Below are 26,066 nucleotides of genomic sequence, written 5' to 3' on the forward strand. Positions count from 1 at the left end.
GGTGGGAGAGATAAGTCTGCTTTCAGTACCAAGGATCCAAAAGCAGAATCCACATGTGCTGCCACATCTACCCTATAGAATTTAGTGAAAGAGTATCGGGAAGACCATGTTGCAGATCTACGTATTTCCCCTCGATTCCATCCAAGAGGTGGCTACTCCTCTGCTCAAATGTGCTTTCAACAACACTGGCAGACGTTTGTCATAGCAATGTAGATGGAGAGGATCACTGTCTGAATCCACTGGGAAATGGTAGCCTTGGAGACTGCCTCAGATTGACTCTCTGGTTAGTAAAATGAGATGGTCTGATAGACAAAACTCATTAGTCACTTCTGGGTAACACAAGAAAACTCTGTGGACATTCAGCAGCTTTAAAGCCTTGTCTTTCTTCTTAGAACCCGTTGATTGAAAAGTTGGTAGCATGACTTTCTGGTTGATGTGAAATGCTGAAACAATCTTTGGCAAAAAGAAAGGTACTATATGCAAGGTCACTCCTGTTTCCATGATCCTCAGAAATGGTTCCCTGCATGACAAAGCTTGCAATTCTGAGACTCTTCTGGCTGAAGTAATTGCAACTAGGAACACCACTCTATGATCGCAAGATCCATGAGAGAAGCTTCAAAGGCTCATACATGGCCCTCCAAAGACCCTCTAACAAGATTTTGAGATTCCAGGAAGGGAAGGAATCTCAGAACAGCAGCCTGATCCTCAGGGCTCCTTTAAAGAATCTAATATTTTCTCAGCCTCTAAAGCAAGCCAGGTCTGCCATCTGCACCTTAAAGGATGCCACTGCTAATCCCTTTGCCAGGCCCTCTTGAAGGAAGGCCAGTACTGACGATACTAGGGCTTTGTTAGGCTCCAGATTCTCCTTATTGTATCAGTGCTGAAAAGTATCCCATGCCTTGAAATATACCGAAGAGTGGATGGTTTCTTGGCCTTCAGTAATGACCACTTCTGAATATCCTTTCTTGGCTTGCGCCACATGCTCAAGAGCCATACTGTAAGACTGAAGTGACCCCCAATCTTCTAGAGCAATCAATCCCTATGTGAGCAAGTCCAGACACCTGGATCAGAAGACATTTGTTCACATGCAAGCGTACTAGATCTGCATACCAAAGATGCCTGGGCTATTCAGATCACCCTCCCTGGATGAGATGCAATGTCCAATGTGACACGGACAAGAGGACATGGACTGAAGCTAAGGGGAGACAAGTCCAGGACAAATATCAGGAAGTTCTGCTTCACGCAACGAGTGGTGGACACCTGGAATGCCCTCCCAGAGGAGGTTATTGCGGAATCCACCGTTCTAGGATTTATAAGCAAACTAGATGCACATCTCCTTACGAGAGGCATAGAAAGATATGGGTGATTAAAATTATGCCAGGTGTACACCTGGCTGGGCCTCCGCGTGTGCGGATCGCCGGACTTGATGGACCGAAGGTCTGATCCGGAGATGGCAGTACTTATGTTCTTATGACCACTTGACCTATCGGGGGACAGGGAGGAAACACATATAGCAGTCCAGACTTCAGTAATAGTTGCAACACGGCATCCAGACCTGCACTTAAGAACATAACATCATAAGAAGTTGCCTCTGCTGGGTCAGACCAGAGGTCCATCGCGCCCAGCAGTTCGCTCCCGTGACGGCCCATCAGGTCCATGACCTGTAAGGTGATCCTTGTCTAAAACCCTTTATTCCCCTTTATGCTTCTATCTATACCAGTGGTTCCCAAAGCTGTCCTGGAGGACCCCCAGGCCAGTCGGGTTTTCAGAATAACCCTAATGAATATGCATGAGAGCAATCTGCATATAATGGAGGTGCCAGGCATGCAAATCTGCTCCATGCATATTCATTAGGGCTATCCTGAAAACCCGACTGGCCTGGGGGTCCTCCAGGACAGGTTTGGGAACCACTGATCTATACTCTTTCATAATCCTCTCTCTACCTTTATCTGTATCCCTCAATCCTTGCATCCTTCATAAGAACATAAGAAGTATCTTGTATCTTTGGCTGAAAAATCGAGACACTTTTTTGATGCATGCCGTTGCCATCAGATCAAATGTCGGACATCCCCAATGTCCAACAATGTCTTGGAATGCCCATAGGGCGACGACTACTCTCCTGGGTATAATGTCTGTCTGCTGAGGTAGTCTGCTTGTACATTGTCCCTCTGGCTAAGTGTGCTGCAGTGATGCAAGCGGGTGCTTTTCTGCCCAAGTAAACAATAGTTTCACTTCTAGCTGGAGCTATTTGCTTCTGGTGCCTCCCTGCTGTTTGACATAGGCTACTGCTGTGGCATTGTCTGAGAATACTCTTACAGCTCTTGTCTTCCAGCACCAACTGTAGGTTTCACAGAGCATCTAGTTAGGCTTTCAGTTCTAGACTTTTTATTAACCACTTCCACTGAGATGGTGTCCATTTCCCTTCCACATGGTGGCCACTGTAGTGCTGTCCCCCTAGTCGAACAGGTTGGCATATGGTTTCAGTGTTACCCAGAAATTGATCTGAAGTTGAATTCCTAGAGACTATAGATGGAGCCACCAGTTCATGCTGCTGGGGGTTGCCTCTGCCAAGGGAAGAGGGGCCTGTAGGGAGTCTTCTCTTGGGAAACCAATGGGGCAATAGCGCATCCTTAAGAGGACGCATATGTGTCCTTGCCCAGGGAACTACTTCTATGGCAGCCACCATTGAGCCCAGAACCTGTAGGCAGTGCCACGCTTGTAGGCGCTGGCTGTGACAGGAGATTCATAATTTTCCCCAAAGCTTTTGTCTGCATGCCTCTGGTAGAAAAACTCAGCTTTCCGCTGTGTTGAAGAGAACTCCCAGGTATTCCAAAGACTGAGTGGGGAAAAACTGGTTCTTTCGAAAGTTTACAATTCAGTACAGACCCTGCAAAGTTTGCACAACTGCACTTTCTCCCTCTTCTTGAGAGGGGGCTCTGATGAGTCATTCATCTAGATAAGGATGAACCAGTCAGCCTACCCTGTGGAAAAGAGCTGCTACCAGCACCATCACCTTTGTGAATGTCCAGGGTGCTTTTGCCAGCCCAATAGTAATGTTGAGAATTTCTGTGTGCTGAGAAAATCGGACTGTGGAGATACACTTCCATCAAATCTAGGGTGGCCAGTAATTCTCCTGGCTGAACCACTGCAGTGACAGATCTCACCGTCTTCATCTGGAAATACGGAACCCTTAGGGTCACGTTGACATGTTTGAAATCCAGAATGGGCTTCCAGTCATCAGAATCTTTCTTAGGCATGACAAAGTATATCGAGTATCTGCCCGAGCCCGAGTGTTCTTCTGGAACTAGTTCTATGGCTTGAATAGCAATCTGTTTAATGTTGCCCAGACTTGGACTGCCTGAACCGGTCAGCCCGCCAGAGAATCCACGAACCAGTCGGATAGAGGGTATGCAAACTATCTTGTAATCTTCTCTGACAATATCTAAGACCCAAAGATCTGTCATTATGCTATCCCAGAAAGTCTGAGAGCCAACTTCCAATTTTGTGAAGGGCAGCTGGAGGCCTGGCATCATTGTGGCTTCTTGGCTACCACTGTGGACCGGGAAACTATATTTAGAATTTTCTGGTTTCCGCAATATCTCTTGTCTGGAACCTTGATAAGCTCTCTGAGACGAGCCTCTTGAGGTGTACTGGCAAAAACATCAGGACTTCCGAAAGGAGATCCGATTCTGGATTCTATCTGCTCAAGGTCTACTGTCTGGTAAGGACTTGGGACAACGATCTTGCACACTGGCCATAAGATCACCCAGGCCTTTGCCAAAAAGCATCTGTCCCTTAAAGGGGGGGCCTGTAAGTGTAACCTTGGATGCTGAATCACCCATCCATTGTTTGATCCACAACATGCATTGGGCGGAAATGAAATAAGCGGAGACTCTCACCATGATTCTAATTACATCATAAAGTGTCAGCCACATAGTCTACTCCTGCCAACACGAGCTGAGCTGCAATCAGGTCCATAGTTTGAAGTTGTGAATGGTAGGCGCATGCCACAAAAGAAGCAGCCGATATCACCTTAGCTCTTAGGGCAAGGGCCTCAAACTGCCTCCTAAGGACCACATCCACTCTGCAGTCCTGTGTATCCTTTAGCATGACTCCTCCCTCACTGAGTAAAGACATGCATTTATTAATAATAATAATAATATAATAATAGTTTATTTTTATATACCGCCATACCCATGCGAGTTCAAGGCGGTTTACATTGAGTTACATTAGGGTCTGCTTAGACAGGCAGATTTACAATTATTTGTCAGAATTACAGATTTGTTATTTGAAGTACAGAATAACAGAGTTTCAATTATTTATCAGCTTTATTTGAACTAGACAGAGGATGCGGAAAGAGGGGAAAAAAGGGGGGAAGGCCTCATAAGGGGGCCGGATTGGGGAGAAATTGTCAGGGGGGGGAACAGTTTGGGTCTTGTTTGCGGAATAGGTAAGTTTTAAGTGATTTTCTGAAACCGAGGTAAGTGGGGGCCTCTAGTATCATTTGTGCTAGCCATGGGTTCAGCTTGGCAGCTTGGAAGGCGAAAGTTCTATCAAGGAATCTTTTGAAGTGACAAAGTTTGGGTCACCTGTGCCACCAGGGAGTCTAAATTTGACATAGAAAACATTTGCTGAAACTCTTGATCCATAAGATACAGCCTAGTTATTGCTTTCACTCCCAGGGCTATGTAACCAGGAGTTTCATGTTTGCAACAGAAGGGACATGGGCTGAGATTGTACCCCACTCAAAAGAGAACACTGAGATGACTGGGGCTGAGGTGGATCAATCTTGAGCTTATGAAGAGACTCAGTAATAATGTCTGGCAGGGCTAAAGACTTGGATAGTTGCTGTATGGAAGGATCCTTTCCCGGGTCCGCGGCTGGGACACCATCCTGATCCTCAACATAGAATGTTGATTCCCCATTATGGAGGCCTCACTATGAGACACTAAGGGGATCAAGACTAAACTTTCGTCCCCTGAATCTCTGCTCAACTGACGATCAGAGTCAGGGAGGAACTCCACTCTCATAGAAGAAGCATTCTGAGGATTCTTAAGATGCATGCACCAAGCATTGCTCTTCAGTGGACATAAAATGTGTATTTTATCCATGCGCATCCGTCTGCCAGAGCAGATTAATGAACTCTGGGGTAAAGACCTTAGTAGGCAAATCTCCATCCCCTTTAGAAGGGAGGAAATGTCTCTTCTTTGGCTGCAGAACCCGTGCACCAGTTCAGCATACCATGCCACCATTTCAGGGCTCCTGGGGAAATTTTCACTCTCCTAACAGGCTCAAAAGCCATCTGCCAGAGGCCACGTGGCAGCTAAACTTTAAGTTCCTGCCTCCCTGCTTTGCTCGACGCAGCACGTGGTGCAAGAGCACTCTTCTGCTACCTATCTTTTGCAAACAAGGCATGATATAGGGGTATTAGAATCAGAGGACTCCATCTCCGGCACTTTGGAAGCAAAATGAGGTGTTTTGGAGATATTTGAAAACATAGATAAAAAACAATATTGGGAAAATCCAAGATGGCCACTGCTAGTGAATTTTAGCGCTAAAAACAGCTTCTCACCACCTCTGAGCGGACCAAAACCCTCAAAAAACTGTATTTTAAGTGAGGGGGACCAAGATACTAACTGTAGAAACAGTTAAACTACATTTCTTGCGAGAATGGACAGAGTAGCCTAAGGTTCAGCATTCTATTCCTATTGTACTGGAAACACCTATATGCAATATCTGGTAATATCATGTGTAGCATAGAATTATCAACATTTCTTACTCCACAAAACTCCCCACTTGTCAGACCTTTCATCTTTGTACTTAATTCTTTCATCTCCCACTTTTGTTTCTCTGTGACAAGGTAGAATAATAAGTAGATGCATATGTCTGTCATAGGAAAAGCAGATAAGAAGGACTCTTCTAAATCAGTTAGGAAACCTTCTCATTTAGAATAAATAAAGATCCTAGCACTGGAAAAATGGGCTGTGATACTACAGTATGCACATCAAGCACAGAACCTTCACTGAATATCTTCTTTGTTTAACCTGCTATCCATTTTCTATTTTTCAATTCCTCGTTTTGTTCTTCCTTTCAATCACCCTCCCTTTGCATTATTGTGTATGTTCTTTCAACTACCATCACTTTGCATCCCTCTTGTGCAGCGATGTCCAAACATAGAAACAGAGTATGACGGCAGAAAAGGGCCGGCGGCCCACCAAATCTGCCCACTCAAGAACCCTCCCTCCCTTGAGAATCCATCTTTTTAAGCATAAAGCAATGTTACTTACCGTAACAGTTGTTATCCAGGGACAGCAGGCAGCTATTCTCACTAGTGGGTGATGTCATCCGACAGAGCCCCAATACGGACATCTTGCAAGCATGTCTTGCTTGAAGAAACTCAGAAGTTTCGAGATGCCCGCACCGCGCATGCGCCAGTGCCTTCCCGCCCGATGCTCCGGGCGTGTCTCCTCAGTTCAGGTAGCTAGCAGAGAAGCCAACCCAGGGGAGGTGGGTGGGACGTGAGAATAGCTGCCTGCTGTCCCTGGATAACAACTGTTACGGTAAGTAACATTGCTTTATCCCAGGACAAGCAGGCAGGCATTCTCACTAGTGGGTGACCTCCAAGCTAACCTCAATGGGATGGAGGGAGAGTTGGCAACTTAGGAGAACAAATTTTTTAACACAGTTTGGCCAAACTGTCCATCCCGTCTGGAGAAAGTATCCAGACAATAATGAGAGGTGAATGTATGAACCGAGGACCAAGTGGCAGCCTTACAAATCTCCTCAATCGGTGTCGATCTGAGGAAGGCTACAGAGGCTGCCATTGCTCTGACCCTATGAGCCGTGACCTTACAGGGAAGAGGTAATCCAGCCTGGGCATAGCAGAAAGAGATACAAGCCGCCATCCAATTGGAGATGGTGCGCTTCGATACAGGTCGTCCCAACTTGTTTGGATCAAAGGAGACGAAAAGTTGAGGAGCAGTTCTGTGTGGTTTGGTGCGATCCAAGTAGAAAGCCAACGCACGCTTACAGTCTAGAGTGTGTAGAGCTGATTCTCCAGGGTGAGAATGAGGCTTTGGAAAAAACACTGGAAGCACAATGGATTGGATGAGATGAAATTCAGAGACCACTTTAGGCAAGAATTTCGGTTGAGTGCGGAGGACCACCTTGTCATGATGGAAAACTGTGAAAGGTGGGTCCGCCACCAAGGCCTGAAGCTCACTGACCCTGCGAGCAGATGTGAGGGCCACCAGAAAAACCACTTTCCAAGTGAGAAACTTTCGGGGAGCCTTGCTCAGAGGCTCAAAAGGAGGTTTTATAAGCTGAGAAAGGACAACATTTAGATCCCAAACCACTGGAGGCGGTTTGAGAGGAGGATTGACATGAAAAAGTCCTTTCATAAATCTGGAAACCACAGGATGAGAAGAGAGGTTTCCCTTGTAGAGACTGATGGAAAGCCGCAATAGCACTCAGGTGAACTCGTATAGATGTCGACTTGAGACCAGACTGAGACAGATGTAAAAGATAGTCCAAAACAGAGGATAGGGAGGCTCGCTGAGGCTCCTTAGAATTGGAAATACACCATGAAGAAAATCTAGTCCATTTTTGGGAGTAGCATTGATGAGTAGCAGGCTTCCTGGAAGCCTCCAAGACATCCCTCACCGCCTGGGAAAACTGGTGCGGAGTTACGTTGAGAGGAACCAAGCTGTCAGGTGGAGAGACTGCAGGTTGGGATGAAGCAGTGAAGGAAACACTGGGAGAAGGACCGGCTCCCTGCTGCTGAGTTGAAGTAGAAGGGAGAACCAAGGTTGTCTAGGCCACCGAGGAGCAATCAGAATCATGGTGGCATGATCCGATCTCAACTTGACCAGAGTCTTTTGAATGAGAGGAAATGGGGGGAACGCATACAGGAAGCGATTCCCCCAATCCAGTAGAAAGGCATCTGCCTCGAGACGATGAAGAGTGTAGATCCTGGAGCAAAAAAGAGGCAGTTTGAAGTTGTGGGGAGCCGTAAAGAGATCTATCTGAGGCGTTCCCCACTGAGCAAAGATCTGATGAAGGGGCATGGAATGGAGGGCCATTCGTGAGGCTGTAGAAGCCGACTCAGCTTGTCCGCCAAGACATTGTCCTTCCCCTGAATGTAGACAGCTTTGAGGAAGGTGTTGTGGCGAACCGCCCAATCCCAGACTCTGAGAGCTTCCTGGCAGAGGGAGACCGAGCCCGTGCCCCCTTGCTTGTTGACATAATACATGGCGACCTGGTTGTCGGTGCGAATGAGGACCACCATGTCGTGCAGTAGATGTTGAAAAGCTTGAAGAGCATTGAAGATGGCTCTGAGCTCCAGAAGATTGATTTGATGAAGTCGGTCCGCACAGGTCCAGAATCCCTGAGTGCGAAGCCCATCCAGATGCGCTCCCCAGGCATAGGTCGAGGAATCGGTTGTGAGAACCTTCTGGTGGGGAGGAGAATGAAACAGCAAACCTCTGGATAGATTCGAAGAGGTCATCCACCAGAGCAGAGACTGCCGAAGAGCAGGAGTGACTGTGATGTGTCGAGTCAACGGATCCGACACCTGAGTCCACTGAGATGCCAGGGTCCACTGAGGGATTCTGAGGTGGAGTCTGGCAAACGGCGTCACATGAACTGTAGAGGCCATGTGGCCCAGGAGGACCATCATATGTCTCGCCGAGATGGTCTGGCGAGAAGACACAGACTAGCAGAGATGAAGAAGAGCATCCATGCGCTGAGAAGGAAGGAATGCTCTGAGACGAATGGTATCCAGTACAGCCCCGATGAAGGGCAGAGACTGGGTCGGCTGTAGATGAGACTTGGGAAAGTTGATCTCGAATCCCAAACTCTGCAGAACAGAATTGTGGAAAGGGTCGCCGAGAGGACCCCCGAGGCCGAGGGAGCCTTGATCAGCCAGTCATCGAGGTAGGGAAATACCTGAAGACCCTGGTTCCTGAGTGCTGCGGCCACCACCACCAGACATTTCGTGAAGACTCTGGGAGACGAAGACAGGCCGAATGGAAGCACTCGGTACTGCAGATGGAGATGTCCCACCCGAAATCTGAGGAACTTGCGAGAGGCCGGATGAATGGGGATATGAGTGTAGGCCTCCTTGAGATCCAGAGAGCATAACCAGTCGTTCTGCTCGAGGAGGGGGTAGAGAGAAGCAAGCGTCAGCATGCGAAACCTCTCTTTGACAAGGAATTTGTTGAGGACCCTGAGGTCCAAAATGGGTCGCAGATCACCCGTCTTCTTCGGAACAAGGAAGTACCGAGAGTAAAACCCCTGGTTCAGTTGGTCCATAGGAACCGGCTCCACGGCGCGAAGCCGGAGCAAAGCCTGAGCTTCCTGAAGAAGAAGGGCGGTCTGATTCAAGTTGGAAGGATACTCTCTTGGAGGGTGGTCCGGTGGGACCCGATGGAAATGAAGAGAGTATCCCTCCCTGATGATAGTAAGGACCCAGAGGTCGGTTGTTATGGTCTCCCAGCGATGATAAAAATGATGGAGACGCCCTCCTATGGGAAAAACAGGGGGAGGCAGAACTAAGTTGGTTATGCCCTCGACGAGACAGTCAAAAAGGCTGAGTAGTCTTAGGGACAGCAGGCGACTGAGACTTAGGCTGACCCTTCTGGGGAGGCTGACGCTTCGCCGCTTGCCTCGCAGGAGGAGTTTGCCTCGGCTGATAACGCCTCTGATAAATCAACGGTGGACGAGAAGGTTGAGACTGCTGAGGCTTAGGCTTTGGCCGAAGGATAGATTGGAAGGACTTTTCGTGGTCAGACAATTTCTTTGTGACAGTCTTGATGGATTCGTCAAAAAGATCCGCCCCAGCACACGGGACGTTCGCCAGGCGGTCCTGAAGATTCGGGTCCATATCAATGGTCCGCAACCAGGCCAACCGGCGCATCACCACCGAGCAAGCCGCTGCTCGGGCTGAGAGCTCGAACGCATCATAGGCAGATTGCATCAATTGAAGCCGGAGTTGGGACAACGAAGCAACCACTTCCTCAAACTCAAACCTAGCCTGGGACTCGATGTATGGAGTGAACTTTCGAAGCACAGGCAGAAAAAATTCCAAGTAGGTTGCAAAGTGGAAGTTATAATTCAGGACTCTAGACGCCATCATCGAATTCTGATAGATGCGTCACCCAATCTTATCCATGGTTCTGCCCTCGCGACCCGGAGGCACGGAAGCATAGACCTGGCCAGGATGAGACCGCTTGAGCGAAGATTCGACCAGGAGGGACTGGTGAGAAAGCTGAGGACCCTCGAAGCCTTTATGATGTACCGTGCGGTACCGCGAATCCAATTTGCCAGGGACCGCAGGGATAGAGTAAGGAGACTCGAAGCAGCACATGAAGGTCTGGTCGAGGAGCTTGTGCAGGGGAAGCCGCAAGGACTCTGCCGGAGGCCGAGGCAAGTGCATGGTATCGAGATACTCCTTGGAATATCGAGACCCCGCATCTAGAGTAATGTCCAAGTCATCCGCCATCTGCCTGAGAAACGATGAAAAGGACAGTTGGTCCGCTGTCGCCGGTCCGCGAGACGGACTAGAAGAAGACGAAGCTTCAGGCTCTAAAGAGGCCTGCGAGCAACAGGACGAGTAGAAAACCTCGTGGTCCTCGAACTCCGGGCCCGGAGGGGGAGACCCCGTCGAAGCAGCATACCCCATCTGAGGCAACTTCTTCTGAGGCGAGACGGTTGAGTGTCGAGAGGAATGCTTCGAAGAATGCCTGGACCGATGCCCCTCTCGATGCCTGGAAGGGGATCGAGTCCTTTTGTGAGAGACTGGGTCAGACGCTTCCAAGGAGCAGATCGAACTCGATGCCGTCGATCGCAAAGGTGGAAGAGTCAGTGCTTCTCTGGACGTCGCCCAGGCTTGATAGGGAGCTCGGAAGAACTCGTCCTGCTTCCTGCTATGCCCCGGACTGGATGGCCCCGAAGGTGGATGCCACATTGAATCATGGGGCGGAATAATCGGTTCCAAGGGAGGCAGGTCACTAAACGAGGGTTTCCTCGAGGGAATGGGCTCCAAGGGAGGCATATCACTAAGAGAAGCCCTCCTCGAGGGAATCGGTTCCAAAGGAGGCAAAGCACTATCTGAGGACCTCCTCGAGGACCCGGACACCACTCGCCGCTCCTCCTCGCCGAGCAACGAGGTCGTGCGGCGAGGAGGAGGAGGAGGGGGCGGTCCGCCCCTCGAAGCCGAAGCAGGGAGGTCACCCTGGATGGTGGCAATCAGTCGAGGCCCCATGGTTTGCATGAGTTCAACGAACTGAGCCTCCAGAATGGACCGCAGCGAAGCCGATATGGAGGGATCCGCACCAAAAGGGGTCCCTTCCGCACGGTCTCCGCGCTCCTTCGGTGCAGTGTGCTTCTTCTTGCCAGCTTTCGGCACCTTGAGCACCACCGGTGGAACTGTAGGGGTCGATACCTGCTCCGAGGAGACAGAGGAAGGCACCGGCGCCGAAGCCTGGGCCGAAACCGGGGTGAATGATGCCGGCTTCAGGAGGCCCGGAGCAGCTGGGGAGGCAGCGAGCTTCGCTGAAGGAGTCGAAGCCCCCATCGATGTCGAAGCTGCAGGATCTGACGAAGCTTCCATCTTGAACATGGACTCCCAGAGCAGACAGCGGCGCTTAAACGCTCTCGCCGTCAGAGTGGAGCAAGGCCGGCACGATTTCGGAAAGTGATCCGGTCCCAGACACTGTAAGCAACGTCGATGAGGGTCCGTGAGCGAAATCGCGCGCTGGCACTTGCTACACTTTTTGAAACCGGTAATCGGCCGGGACATAGGCCGGAAAAGCTCCGCCGCAAGGTCGAAGGCGCGGGGCCTCAGCCACGCGGCCGACCCGGAGTCGGAAGGAAAAATTTTTTTTTTTTTTTTTGAAAAAAGAAATCAAAGAAAAAAATAAACGCACAGGAGAGCCCAAAAGAACTCAACCCGCGGCAAAAAGAAGGCAAAAAAAGATATTCAATGGGCGCAAATTGAAGATAGACTTCTCAGCTCCGCGGAAGAAAAAGAACTGAGGAGACACGCCCGGAGCATCGGGCGGGAAGGCACTGGCGCATGCGCGGTGCGGGCATCTCGAAACTTCTGAGTTTCTTCAAGCAAGACATGCTTGCAAGATGTCCGTATCGGGGCTCTGTCGGATGACATCACCCACTAGTGAGAATACCTGCCTGCTTGTCCTGGGATAACACTGTAACATGTCCTGGGAGAACACCAGTCTGTCAAGTTTTCAGGATATGCATAATGAATATGCACAAGATAAATCTGCATGCAAATCAAACTCATGATAAGTCACACTGCGGATAACCTGAAAACCTAGGGTTCTCCCAGGGCAAGTTTGTGAATCACTGCGCTAGTTGGCTTCAAGAACCGACAGAAGTGGTTTTTCCCAGCACTATTGATCATTACCACCTGCATTCACAGCCAACATGCCCTGGTAAGAAGCAGTAGCACTGATGAAAATGTTTCCTGTTTCTTAACTGTTGCAGTTGCTCAACTACTTCGAATCATTTACCAAGCCTGATTTCAGTGATGAGCCGATGACCAGCAATTTCATAACCTGGATATAAGGAAGCTACAAATTTTATAATGCTTGAGATGTCCCAACCTCTGTTTCATACAGAATTTGCTGCTCTAAGCATACAAAAGTCAATTCAAAGTGACTCTTCCTAATGGAATAACTTATTCAAAAAAAGTTAAATATTCATACAACAAATATGTTTAAAGAACGAAAACAGAACTTCCTACAACAGCTTTTCAAAAGGGTTCTTGTGAGGTCTGTGTGCAAATAGACAAATATCACCGACATGGCAAGATTAGGTTCTTACCTCGGTAATCTTTCTAGCAGACAGAAACGTTATTCCTGAACCTGTGGTTTAACGTGGATAAGTGTAAAGTGATCAGTGTTCTCCCTAGGGCCTTTTAGCCGAGCGGTCCGCCCAGACCGCTCAGCTATCATCCGCTCCTGAATTCTGCTGCTGCCGCCACTGCTCAACATTTTTTTAAAAAACCGGCTTGGAGAACTTATGCTCCAGGGGCTTGTACCGGCTTACCTTCTCTTCCCTCCGAAACCGGAAGTTATGTCGGGGGGTTGGGGGGAGAAGGGAAGCCGGCACGCACATGTTAGAGCCCCGTTCGCGGGCTAAGGCAGGAGACAGGTCAGTGAAGTTTGCGATTTGCTCTTCTTGCTGCCAGATCCTGCCTACTTTCTGTTTCCGCAAAGGCAGGACCTGGCAGCATTTCTCCCAATAGGTCGATCTTGGGCCGATCAGCCTTGCTCTCCCCAATGTCAATACTGCCGTCGGAGAGGAAGTTCTGGCCAGTGGAAATTCCTCTCCGACGGCAGAATTGACGTCGGGGAGAGGAATGCTGGTCGGCTCGAAGTAGGGAGAGCTTGGGCGGCAGCGGGCGGCTTTGGGGGCCTGTTATCCGATGGCAGCGGCAGTGGCAGGGAGGGAGAAAGAAAGAAAGAGGGCAGGCAGGGAGACAGAAGGAAAGAAGAGAAACAGAAAAAAAGAAAGGCGGCATGAAGAGAGAAAGGAAGAGAGGGCAGGGAGAGAGGAAGAAAAAGTTGTGTGTGTGTGTGGGGGGAATGAGGTCAGGAGAGGAAGCATACAGGCTGAAAGAAGGGAAGAAAGGTTGGATGCACAGTCAGAGACTCATGAAATCACCAGACAAGGTAGGAAAAATAATTTTATTTAAATTTAGTGATCAAAATGTGTCTGAATTTATATCTGCTGTCTATATTTTACACTATGGTCCCTTTTACTAAACCGCAATAGAGGTTTTTAGCGCAGGGAGCCTATGAGCATCGAGAGCAGCGCTGGGCATTCAGCGCAGCTCCCTGCTCTAAAAACTGCTATCGTGGTTTAGTAAAAAGGGAGGGGGGTATTTGTCTGTTTTTGTATGGTTATTAGTGAGGTGACAGTGCATAGAGTCCTCTTTGAAAAACCCCCGGAATAGGAATGATAATTAACATTTTCTCTGCGTACAGTGTGCTTTTTTTAAAAATTTTATTGTTGGTAGATCATTTTGACTTGGTCATTTTAAAAGTAGCTTGCAAGCCCAAAAAGTGTGGGCACCCCTGCTCTAGAACATCGCTCCTTAGTTTTATCAAGTGGTGCGGTGAGGGGCAGCACTTTACATCTTATCACCTCATTCTTTTTTCTCCTCATGTACAGCACGGTTCTTTATTCTGGCACTAACAGTACTACGGGTGCCTTATGCTACTTTCACTACCACTTGCAGTCAGGTTCGGCATTTTATCATGGTTTTGGTTTTTTATTTAGTTTTTCACCAGCATTTTCATTTATTTATTAAAGCAAAATTTTTTTAACAGCCTGATGCCCCTCCCCTATCAGTGTGCATTCAATCCACTGCCGACACTTTTTTGGCGCCTCTTTCAACGGATCAAATATCATAGCCCCACTGTCGCATGTTCACATTTATTCTGCGTACAAGTTTATCTCATCAGTGCAGAGACCTTTTCGGTAAGTCCATTTTACTCTCCCTTTTTTACTTTCCTGAGTGCTGTGGTTTTATTCTTTGGTTTTAATAGAAGCTCATTTGAACAATAATTTAGATCTTTCCCAGGTTTCACTTTTCATCTACCCGGTCGGCTTGTCTTTGAGCTACTATCGGCTTATGTTTTCAAGATACACTCTGTATTATCAGCTGTTCATTTCCCATACGTTTACTTTTGCCCTGTTTAGGTCTATATAGTCTAGGCATACTGTTTGTAACCAGCCATCATTTTAAGTATGTATATGCCCTATTTTAGTTCTTTTAGCATGTTATTTCATTAATTCTGAGTTCGGTGTTACAATATGTTGTTCTTGATTTTTAGTTTACACATTATTTATTCTTTTCTATGACATGTTCGCATCGCAATTTTACTCAAAAGTATAAATAGGTATCCATATTTCCATTCAAGTTTCATCACGATGCTTTGGTTTTGGCTCCAGTATTTGTCACTTCCGTCCACCAGGTCTGGCTATCCGTTACTGTCTCATATTTTAAAGACTCACTTGTTATAATTAGCGGTGATCCACACGTCTCTTCATAATGGACATGTCCGATTTTAGCATTTGGATCTTAGCAATATGTGTTTGGTCTTTTCTGGTTTCCTTTCTATAGTCTGCTTTTCGTCTGGAGTCTTTTGAGTTTAGAATTACATTTTATGAAATATTTTTGTGGTTATAATTGTATGACATGTCTAAATCGGTCAAGTTATCCATTCTTTTTATTATTTTGTCCCCTCGTACAGTGGCGGACCGCCCCGGGTGCCAGCCCTAGGGGGGTACACAGCCGGCTGGATCCAGAACCTTCCAAGCTGCTCTAAATGGCACCTGCACCTCAGCACGGCTGCCGTACTTATTCCGAAGCAGAGTTGGCAGCCGCACTGAAGTGCAGGATGGTCCTGAGATGACTGCATTTGCCGCCTTTGCCTCCAGAAGACGTAAGTGACGTCGGAAGGGGTGGACCAGCAGCTGCAGTCATTGCGAAACTTGCCGCAACTCCCTGCGTCAGCCGTCCCATCCCCTCCAACGTCACTTACATCTTCCAGAGGCAACAAAAGCAGTCATCATGGGACCTTTCTGGATTGGAGGGAGAGGAGCATAGAAGGGTGGTGGAGGGAGAAAAAAGGGGGTCAGGGTGGTATGGAAGGGTGGTGGAGGGAGAGAAAGAGGGCAGATGCTGATGGAATTGGTGTGCAGGAAAAGGAGAGAGAGACATAAGGGGGAAAGGATACTGGATGGAATTGGGTTGGAGGGAAAGAAAGGGGGCAGGGGCAGATGCTGATGGAAGTGGGGGAAAGGGAGAGGAGAGCGTGAAATGCCAGACCATGGGGTAGGAAGGGAAGAAGATGGATGCCAGAATAATAGGGGTGAAAGGAGAGATGGAAGGGGAATACAAGGAGAGAAGATGCCATACAGAAGGGGCAGAGAGAGGGTAGACAGTGGATGAAAGGAAGAGAGTGACAAGACTATGAGGAAAGCAGAAACCAGAGAAGACAATGTAGAAAAAAATTATATTTATTTATTTTTTTGCTTTAGGGGAGATGCATTGCTGTTTCTGTGGTGTTGCATTGTATGCAGAGTCCAGCTTCTTGGTGGTTCAATTTAACCTACGTTTTTCTATTTTATCCCCCCTTTTACAAAACTGTAGAGCGTTTCTTTAGCACCGGCCATGGTGGTAATTGCTTAGAATTCTATGAGAGTCTGAACTATTACCACCATGGCTAAAAACCACATTACAGTTTTGTAAAAGGGAAGTTAGTTTGTGATTACATATTCCATACTAGGTGAAGGTGTTTTCTGTGTGTTCGAAAGACATGGTTTTCAGTTAGGATTGACTGTGTAGGATTGATCTGTACTAGTCTGGCTTGTTTAGTTTTACAATGGGTGTATTGATGTACTGCTCACTGCAATATGTAAGATGCTGCCTTTTCCTAGGTACACTCTTGTGTGATGTGTAGATTGTTACTAAAAATCATGTTTTTCATACAGATGTGGGGGTGTCAAAAAATGATGGGCCTCGGGTGTCACATATGCTAGGTACGCCACTGCATTCATAGTTTATATCTAATCCACAAGTCTGCTTTTAGGACCTACAGGGTATGTATCCCTCTGATTCATGACAATTTCACTTCTCATGTTATATTATTCATTCTTTTTATTATACAACTGCCCATATAAGCATCATTCTTTGACGTGATTGGATCTTGAAAACTAACGGCATCAGTGTTTTCCCCAGAAATTTTTTCCAGCCATGAAAAACATTTGCTGCATTTAGTGTGCCACAAAAAACATTTGCTCTGTTTAGTGTGCCGGAGTTAAAAAAGTTTGAGAGACGCTGCTCTATACCATTTGAAAGAGGGCAAATATCTAATTATTCACTTCTAGAATTGGATACTTCTTAAATTTAATAAAAATATTATGGAACAAGTGTCAAACCTTAAGAAAGGCAGTCATATTGAGCATTGTAAAATAACTAATAATAATTAACTAATACAAATAGTACACATTTAGGGCTCCTTTTACTAAGCTGCGATAGCGGTTTTACCGTGCGCTTAGCTCTCGCAGAATTGCTGCACGTGCTAGATGCATTGAGCTGGCGTTAGTTCTAGCCATGGAGCGCGTCAATTCTGCACACGCTAAAAACGCTATTACAGCTTAGTAAAAGGAGCCCTTAATTTTCCCCACCATCAAATTTCCCCATCCCACCCCACCCGGCTACTTTTTGATGCCACCCGGCTGAAAATATTTCTGGGGAGAACACTGGTGATGCATGTTGGTAACAAAAATCTTATACACGAATACAGGATGTCCGGGGCGGTACTTGGAGAGACCCCCCCAGGAACGAGACTTGGGAATACTGGTCGACAAGTTGATGAAGCCATCCGCACAATGCGTTGTGGCAGCGGCGAAGAGGGCGAACAGAATGTTAGGAATAATTAAGAAGGGTATTACAAACAAATCGGAGAAGGTTATCATGCCTCTGTACTGGGCCATGGTACGCCCTCACCTGGAATACTGTGTCCAGCACTGGTCGCCGTACATGACGAAGGACACGGTACTACTCGAAAGGGTCCAGAGAAGAGTGACTAAAATGGTAAAGGAGCTGGAGGAGTTGCCGTACAGTGAGAGATTAGAGAAACTGGGCCTTTTCTCCCTCAAAAAGAGGAGACTGAGAGGGGACATGATAGAAACATTCAAGATACTGAAGGGAATAGACTTAGTAGATAAAGACAGGTTGTTCATCCTCTCCAAGGTAGGAAGAACGACAGGATACTCTCTAAAGTTAAAAGGGGATAGATTCCGTACAAATGTAAGGAAGTTCTTCTTCACAGAGAGTGGTGGAAAACTGGAACGCTCTTCCGGAGGTTGTTATAGGGGAAAACACCCTCCAGGGATTCAAGACAAGGTTGTAAATCCACACTTTATTCCGTGACCAGTGGGTTATTTTCCTCCACCCACTAGGGTATGTAGGAAGCCTCAAAACTTCAGAGGCTTCCCCCCCTCCTCCCTTACATACCTCCTCTCTGAGCATGCTCACCAGTCAGTCTGAAAGCTACCAGGAGCATCTGTAGAGGTTAAAAACGAGAGAGGGGTAAGGGACACTCCCTGCCAAGTAAGTATATTCTGCTCACAACTATAAATGCAAAACCGCAACAATGGAATATAATCAAATCAGGATAGCAATCATCAGTAACCTGAATGACAATAACATTGCGAGAAGAAGAAATAAAATGCACTGACAGAAGAGGGCGCCCTAACTGGGGACTCCCCAAACTGAGTGATAACCCCATTCTGATGGCCTTCTAATAAAAACTGGACAGAAACACAGTTTACCGAGCCGGGGGAGGGGCCTCTTTCCAACTGTCACATAAGCTACAGAAATGGATGTGAATCCACCTGGAAATAGTAGCCATAGAAGCTGGATTTCCTAGAGTCTGAGTCTTGCTCCGGAACGGGTTCTATGGCCACAATTTAGCCAAAAGTCTGTGGATTGTGTGTGTGTTTTTTTTGTTTTTGTTTTTTTTTTTTTTGGGGGGGGGGTGGCTGGTAGGGGAATCCAGAAAATACTTGGTCAGAGGACAGAGAAACTCCAATTTGTAACCATCTCAGAGAACCTCCAGAACTCAGCAGTCGGAGATGATGGCCTCTCATTCTGCCAGAAAGACTGGCAACCGCCCCCCAATGTGAGGAGGGGGAGACAGTGGCCAGCTATCAGAACTGTTTCTTGGCGGCAGCTGCCAGTCAACTTTCTACAGACTGCTGAGGGCGAGACCCGCTAGGGAGAGATGTGCGCTTGGTGATATGCGCCACCGAAGAATCCAATTTTGGAGAAGTTAAAGCCATCCGCCATGAGATAAAGCCGCGCCATGACTTGAGCACCTTTCAAGGGACCCTCAAAAGTCTTCCAGATATCCATAAGAATCCAAACAACATCAAGATGATCAGGAAGAGGCAGATTGTGGCCTATGGTCACTCATAAGGGAACATTCAGTAGAGACTGGCTGTTCCGTCTGTAGCTTAAATTCCTGCAGAGAATCGGAGATTAAATCCACAAGGTGTGCGGGTTTGAAGAACTTGCGCAGTTGGGTCCTCCCCCAAATCACAGGATCTGCACCAGTCCAGATTTTGGAGATCCGCCAGATTTGCTATGTCTGTGGCTGCTGCAGAGCTGCCCTGTGAAAGCAGAGGAATGGAAAGTGTCTGGCACAACTGTGGGCACAGTTAACTTACTCCCTAGTACACTCGCAGGAAGACCAGAAGACAGACCATGGTCCCTTGGAGCAGGAGATCTCTGTGACTGGCACAGAAGCCGGTGGAAGGGAAATAGGCAGGGACTTTTTAACTTAGTATGCCTGATAAAGCATGTGCACAAATTCCAGGGGAAAACCATCCTCTCCAGTGTTTGAAAGATTTATGAGGTTTTTTGTTGTAGCCACGCTTACGGTTCACCAAAATGCAGCCAGCACATTCCTCAGAGCCCCCTAACACCAATTTTGTGGGAGTTGGGACATAAGGCGCTTGATGATCCTCCCCAGAGGTCAAAGGCAGTGCAATCGAGCAAATCTGACCCCCCTCACGGACCGCAGCACACATGGACCACGGCTGTGCAACAGACAGCCATCCACTGCAAATGAGGTATGAATCCATCCTATCCTGCCCTGGGGAAGTCATCTATGTGGTTTTCTTTCAAAAATGAAGCTGGAAAGTATGAAAAATAACTTCAAAATCAAATCTGAAAAATCCAAAATGGCCACTGAGGCCCTGTTTTGACTAAAAATAGCCCAGGAAAACCACAGAGAACCCTCAAAAACTGAGATTTTAGGAGTGGGGGTGTAAGACATGCAGGGAAACCACCTTAAAAACCCTTTTTAAAGACTCCCCCCAAAATCTATGATTCAAGCTATTAGCTTGCTCTCACATAACCCATTTTCTCACAGGAAAACTGAAACATATGTGCTGAATGACAGAAACTGCATGCAGCTGAACACAGCTTGCAGGGAGATCCTTTGTCTCAGGGAACTGGAAAATTGGATTTCAAGTCTTCTGACTGACCCACCGGCCTGATCACCATGGCCGGAGACCTCCGTCACCTGCGGACATGCTACACAAACACCTGGCGGAGGGATGCAATCTGGTTGCGATCCCGGTCACACCTCCATGGAACCGTCTCAGCTTGCGCTACATCCACTAGCGGACGAACCTGAGGTGAGCTAGCTCCCAAGGGAAAAGTCGTGGAGCCCCGATCTGATGTGCAAACTGTCCAGGGGGCTTACTGTTGAGCAGGGAACCCCCCAGAAGCAGACGTCCTCCAACAGACAAGTTTCAAGTTTTACTAAAAATATTAATCGCCTAAACAGAGTTTCAAGGCGATGAACAATAAAATACAACAAATAGGTTAAGTTTTTATTTTTACAAAAACCAACACTTACAGACTTACAAAACAAGGACTGGAGACTTACTGTTACAATAGGATAATAAGGGACATAACTACAATATAAGGATAGGATAGAACAAGGAACAAATAGTATCTAAAATTCCACTAAAAGAAAGAGTTAAAAATTAACAGTCCTATGTCGTCCTGAAAACGACGCTCAAGCATTAAATGCTTCTCTAAATAGAAAAGATTTTAATTTAGATTTGAACCGATCCAATGATGGTTCTTCTCTTAGATCCAGTAGAAGCATTCCAAAGAGGTGGGGCAGTTACCGAGAAAATAGCTGTATGTAATGTTAAGAGAGGGAATGGATAGAAGGTGAGTTGAAGAAGAACGAAGAGCCCTTGAGGGATTATAGGGGATCAGAAGTCTATTTATGAATTCAGGACTCTTAGTAGTACAGTACTCCCCTGATATTTGTGGAGATTCCGTTCCAGGAACCCCTGCGAATCTTGAAAAACCGTGAATATGGTTTTCAGTGGGGGAGACAGGAGAGGGAAACCGAAGCGTCTGGGAGTGAAGGAAATCACTTGCGGTATGCTCCGACCGCCTCTTCCTGCACTAAATTTGGGCCTCACCAATCAGGAGCTGCTTTGACACATAGCTCCTAATTGGTGAGGCCCGACTTTAGTGCAGGAAGAGGTGGTCGGAGCATACCACAAGTGATTTCCCTCACTTGCTGGTGCTCCGGCTGCTCTCTTCTGCCTCTCCGGCTGCCCTCTCCTGCCCGGTCATTCGCAGTCGGGAAATACCGCGAATGACTAGGACCGCAAATTGCCGACCGCGAATGACCGGGGGAGATGGTTTGCTTAGAAATCGGATGTCCCAACCTGTTTGGATTGAAAGAGACAAAAAGTTGAGGAGCAGGTCTATGTGATTTGGTGCGTTCTAAGTAGAAGGCCAAACCACGCTTACAGTCCAGAGTAGAGAGTTGCGCGGGGACAGAAATCCCACCCGTTCCCGCCAAAGTCTCACCCGTCCCCACCCGTATCCGTGAGGAATCCCTCCGTCAACACCCGTCCCCGTGAGGAATCCCCTCCGTCCCTGCCCGTCCCTATAAACTTCAGAAATAGTTATTTCATTTAATTATGCTACTGAATTAAAGGCTCTGGTAGAAACCAAAGAAAAAAACTTTATTAATTTGGAAATATTAATTGGGAAGAATACATACTTTGTAAACGGGTTTCTACCAGAGCCTCTTTTGTTTATAAATTTTTATCAACACAACTAATATACTACTTTATCCTGAAGCAAAAAAAAAAAAAGAAATAGAATTCTTTTCCTATCTTTGTTGCCTGGTTTCTGCTTTCCTCATGTTTTCATTCAGTTCCTTCCATCCACTGTCTCTCTTCCTTCTGCGTCTTCCATTTGCTCTGTTACTGTGCCTCTCCCTTTCTCCCCTCTTCCAAATTGGTCTGGCACCCATCTTCTTCCCTCCGCTCCCCCCATAGTCTGGCATCTCTGTCATCTTCCCTGCCAGCGTCTTCTCCCCACTCTCTCTTCCCCATTTCCTTTCAGCTTCCTTCTCCCCCCCCCCATCTTCCCCATGTCCTTTCAGTGTCCTTCTCCCCCTTCTGTCTTCCCCATGTCCTTTCAGTGTCCTTCTCCCCCCTCTGTCTTCCCAATGTCCTTTCAGCGTCCTTCTCCCTCTCTGTCTTTCCCATGGCCTTTTAGCATCCTTCTCCACCCCCCTCCCCATCTTCCCCATGGCCTTTCAGCATCCTTCTCCACCCCCCGTCTTCCCCATGTCCTTTCAGCATCCTTCTCCACCCCTTTGTCTTCCCCATGTGCTTTCAGCATCCTTCTCCCCCCCCCGTCTTCCCCATGTCCTGTCAGCGTCCTTCTCCCCCTTCTGTCTTCCCCATGTCCTGTCAGCGTCATTCTCCCCCTTCTGTCTTCCACAAATGCTTTCAGTGTCCTTCCCCCCCCCCATCTTCCCCATGGCCTTTCAGCGTCCTTCTCCACCCCTTTGTCTTCCCAAGTGCTTTCAGCATCCTTCTCCCCCCCTCCTTCTCTCCCGCCCCGGGTGCAGCACAGCCGGCCAGGTCCCCTTACTTTTGTGGCGCTTCCCCGACCGACCGACCGACAGCAGCCCCGGTCTGACAAACCTCCCTGCCCTTAACCGCAAATCTAAATTTCCTTCTTACAGCTGCTGTAAGAAGGTAATTTAGATTTGCGGTTAAGGGCAGGGAGGTTTGTCGGACCAGGGCTGTTGTCGGTCGGTCGGGGAAGCGCCACAAAAGTATGGGGACCTGGCCGGCTGTGCTGCACCCGGGGCGGGGCGGACCGCCCCCTCCCTTGGTAGCCACTCGAGCCGCGAGGCTACTCCTCCTTACCTACCCTGCCTGCAGCATAGAACCGAACGGAAGTCTTCCCGACGTCAGCGCTGACGTCGGGAAGACTTCCGTTCGGCTCTGTGCTGCAAGCAGAGCAGGTAGGGAGAAAAGCTGCGCGACTTAGTACATCCAGCCCCGCAGGAACCCCGCGACCCTCGGAGGCGTTCCCACGGGATCCCCGCGACCCTAGGGGGCGTCCCCATGGGATTCCCGCGACCCTAGGGGGCGTCCCCACGGGATCCCCGTGACCCGAAGGGGGAACCCGCGGGATTCCCGTCGTCCCCGTGCAGCTCTCTAGTCCAGAGTATGAACAGCTGATTCTCCATGATGAGAATGAGGCCTTGGAAAAAATACTGGAAGTACAATGGATTGATTAAGATGAAATTCTGAAACCTCTTTAGGTAAGAATTTAGGATGAGTATGAAGGACCACCTTGTCATGATGGAAAACTGTGAAAGGTGGATCAGCAACTAAAGCTTGCAGCTCACTGACTCTTCGAGCAGATGTGAGGGCAATGAGAAACACCACTTTCCAAGTGAGATATTTCAGATGAGCCGTATCCATTGGTTCAAAAGGAGGCTTCATCAATTGAGCAAGAACATTGAGATCCCAAACCACTGGAGGCGGTTTGAGAGGTTTGACATTGAAAAGTTATTTCATAAATTTGGAAACCACAGGATGAGCAGAAAGGGGTTTCCCTTCAATAGGCTGATGGAAAGCAGCAATTGCACTAAGATGGATTCAAATGGATGTAGACTTGAGGCCAGAGGTAGATAAGTGCAGAAGATAATCCAAGACGGAATACAAGGCGATATCTTGAGGCTCCATGTTATGAGAGATGCACCATGTAGAAAATCTAGTCCAGTTTCAGTGGTAGCATTGTCTAGTGGCAGGCTTTCTGGAAGCCTCTAAAATGTCCCAAAAAGGCTGAGAAAACTGAAGAGGAGTTATGTTGAGAAGTACCAAGCTGTCAAGTATAGAGACTACAGGTTGGGATGAAAGAGAGATCCTTGACTCTGTGTAAGCAGAGATGGAAAAACTGGTACAAGGTATAGCTCCCTGCTGCTGAGCTGAAGTAGAAGGGAGAACCAGGGTTGCCTGGGCCATCGAGGAGCTATTAGAATCATGGTGGCTTGATCGTTCTTCAGCTTGATAAGAGTCTTGAGAATGAGAGGGAATGGAGGGAACGCATACAGGAACCGATTCGTCCATTCCAGAAGGAAAGCATCTGCCTTGAGGCGATGAGGAGAGTATATCCTGGAGCAGAACTGAGGCAGTTTGTGGTTGTGGGAAGACGCAAAGAAATCTATTTGAGGATTTCCCCACTTAGAAAAAATGTGATGAAGAGGCGAGGAATTGAGTATCCATTTGTGAGGTTGCAGAAGATGACTCAATTTGTCCGCCAGGCAGTTTTTCTCTCCTTGAATGTAGACTGCTTTCAGGAAGGTGTTGTGAAGGATTGCCCAGTCCCACACTCTTTGAGCTTCCTGACAAAGAGGGAGATCCTGTTCCTCCCTGCTTGTTGACGTAGTACATGGCGACTTGATTGTCTGTCCGAATAAGGACTACCTGGTCGTGAAGAAGATGCTGAAAAGCTTTGAGAGCACTGAAGATCACTCTGAGTTCCAACAGACTGATGTGACACTGACGATCTGTGCTGGACCAGTGGCCTTGAGTACGGAGACCGTCAAAATGAGTCCCCCAAGCGTAGGTCGAGGAATCTGTCGTGAGGACCTTCTGATAAGGGGGTGTCAAACAGTAAACCTCTGGAGAGATTGGAAGAGGGCATCCACCAGTGGAGAGACTAAGGAGTAACTGTAATGTGTTAAGAGAGTGGGTCGCAAGCCTGCGCCCACTTAGATGACAGTGTCCACTGAGGAATTCTGAGGTGAAATTTAGCAAATGGAATCATGTGAACGGTCGAGGCCATGTGACCGAGTAGTATCATTATGTGTCTTGCTGAGAGTGAAGAAAGGGAAGACACTTTGCAGCAAAGCTGAAGGAGAGCATCCAGATGCTGCTGAGGAAAGAATGCTCCGAGTTGGACAGTGTCCAGAACAGCTCCGATGAACTGTAGGTCTTGAGGGCTGAAGGTGGGATTTGGTAAAGTTGATTTTGAATCCCAAATTTTGTAGGAACCACGTAGTCCGTTGGGTTGCTACAATAACCCCCTAAGATGTTGAATCTTTGATGAGCCAGTCATCCAGGTTGGGGAAAACCTGAAGACCATGGTTCCACAGAGCTGCTGCAACCACCACTAGGCACTTGGTGAACACTCTTGGAGATGATGCCAGGCAGAAGGGTAGCACTCTGTACTGAAAATGCAGATTTTCTACCTGAAATCTGAGGTACTGGACATCGTGTACCTGGACTTTAGCAAAGCATTCGATAGCGTACCACACCGCAGGTTACTGAGCAAGATGAGTTCTATAGGATTAGGTAACACATTGACGAAATGGGTTGGGAGCTGGCTTGGAGGTAGGCTCCAAAGGGTGGTGGTGAACGGCACCCCCTCCGAAATGACGGAGGTGATTAGTGGAGTACCACAGGGCTCAGTCTTGGGCCCAATCCTATTCAACATCTTTATAAGAGACTTGGCAGAAGGGCTTCGAGGTAAAATAACATTATTCGCCGATGACGCCAAACTGAGTAATGTAGTGGGCAAATGCACAACAGATGAAGATTCAGTGCCCGACAACATGATGCACGACCTACTCCTACTGGAGCGATGGTCTAGGACATGGCAACTCAACTTCAATGCCAAAAAATGCAAAGTTATGCACCTGGGCAGCCAGAATCCATGCAAGTCTTATACCCTTAATGGCGAGATCCTAGCAAAAACAGTAGCAGAACGAGACTTGGGGGTAATCGTCAGTGAGGACATGAAGTCTGCCAATCAAGTGGAGCAGGCTTCGTCCAAGGCAAGACAAATCATGGGCTGCATACGAAGGGGTTTCGTCAGTCATAAGGCGGAAGTCATTATGCCATTGTATAGATCCATGGTGAGGCCCCACCTGGAATACTGTGTGCAATTCTGGAGGCCGCATTATCGCAAGGATGTGCTGAGACTGGAGTCGGTGCAAAGAATGGCCACCCGGATGGTCTCGGGACTCAAGGATCTACCATACGAAAAACGGCTTGACAAATTACAGCTATACTCGCTCGAGGAGCGCAGAGAGAGGGGGGACATGATCGGGAGACGTTCAAGTATCTTACGGGCCGCATCGAGGCGGAGGAAGATATCTTCTTTTTCAAGG

At 47.9% G+C, this 26,066-nt stretch overlaps 1 protein-coding gene across 12 annotated transcripts in view; it reads right to left on the minus strand.

The window, feature by feature from the left end:
• Positions 1 to 26,066, minus strand: part of PTBP2 (polypyrimidine tract binding protein 2) — a 232,300-nt gene that overhangs the window by 32,827 nt on the left and 173,407 nt on the right. The gene's annotated exons all lie outside the window — the stretch shown is intronic.

Source organism: Geotrypetes seraphini, chromosome 12 (assembly GCF_902459505.1).
Source record: "Geotrypetes seraphini chromosome 12, aGeoSer1.1, whole genome shotgun sequence".
Lineage (NCBI taxonomy): Eukaryota > Metazoa > Chordata > Amphibia > Gymnophiona > Dermophiidae > Geotrypetes > Geotrypetes seraphini.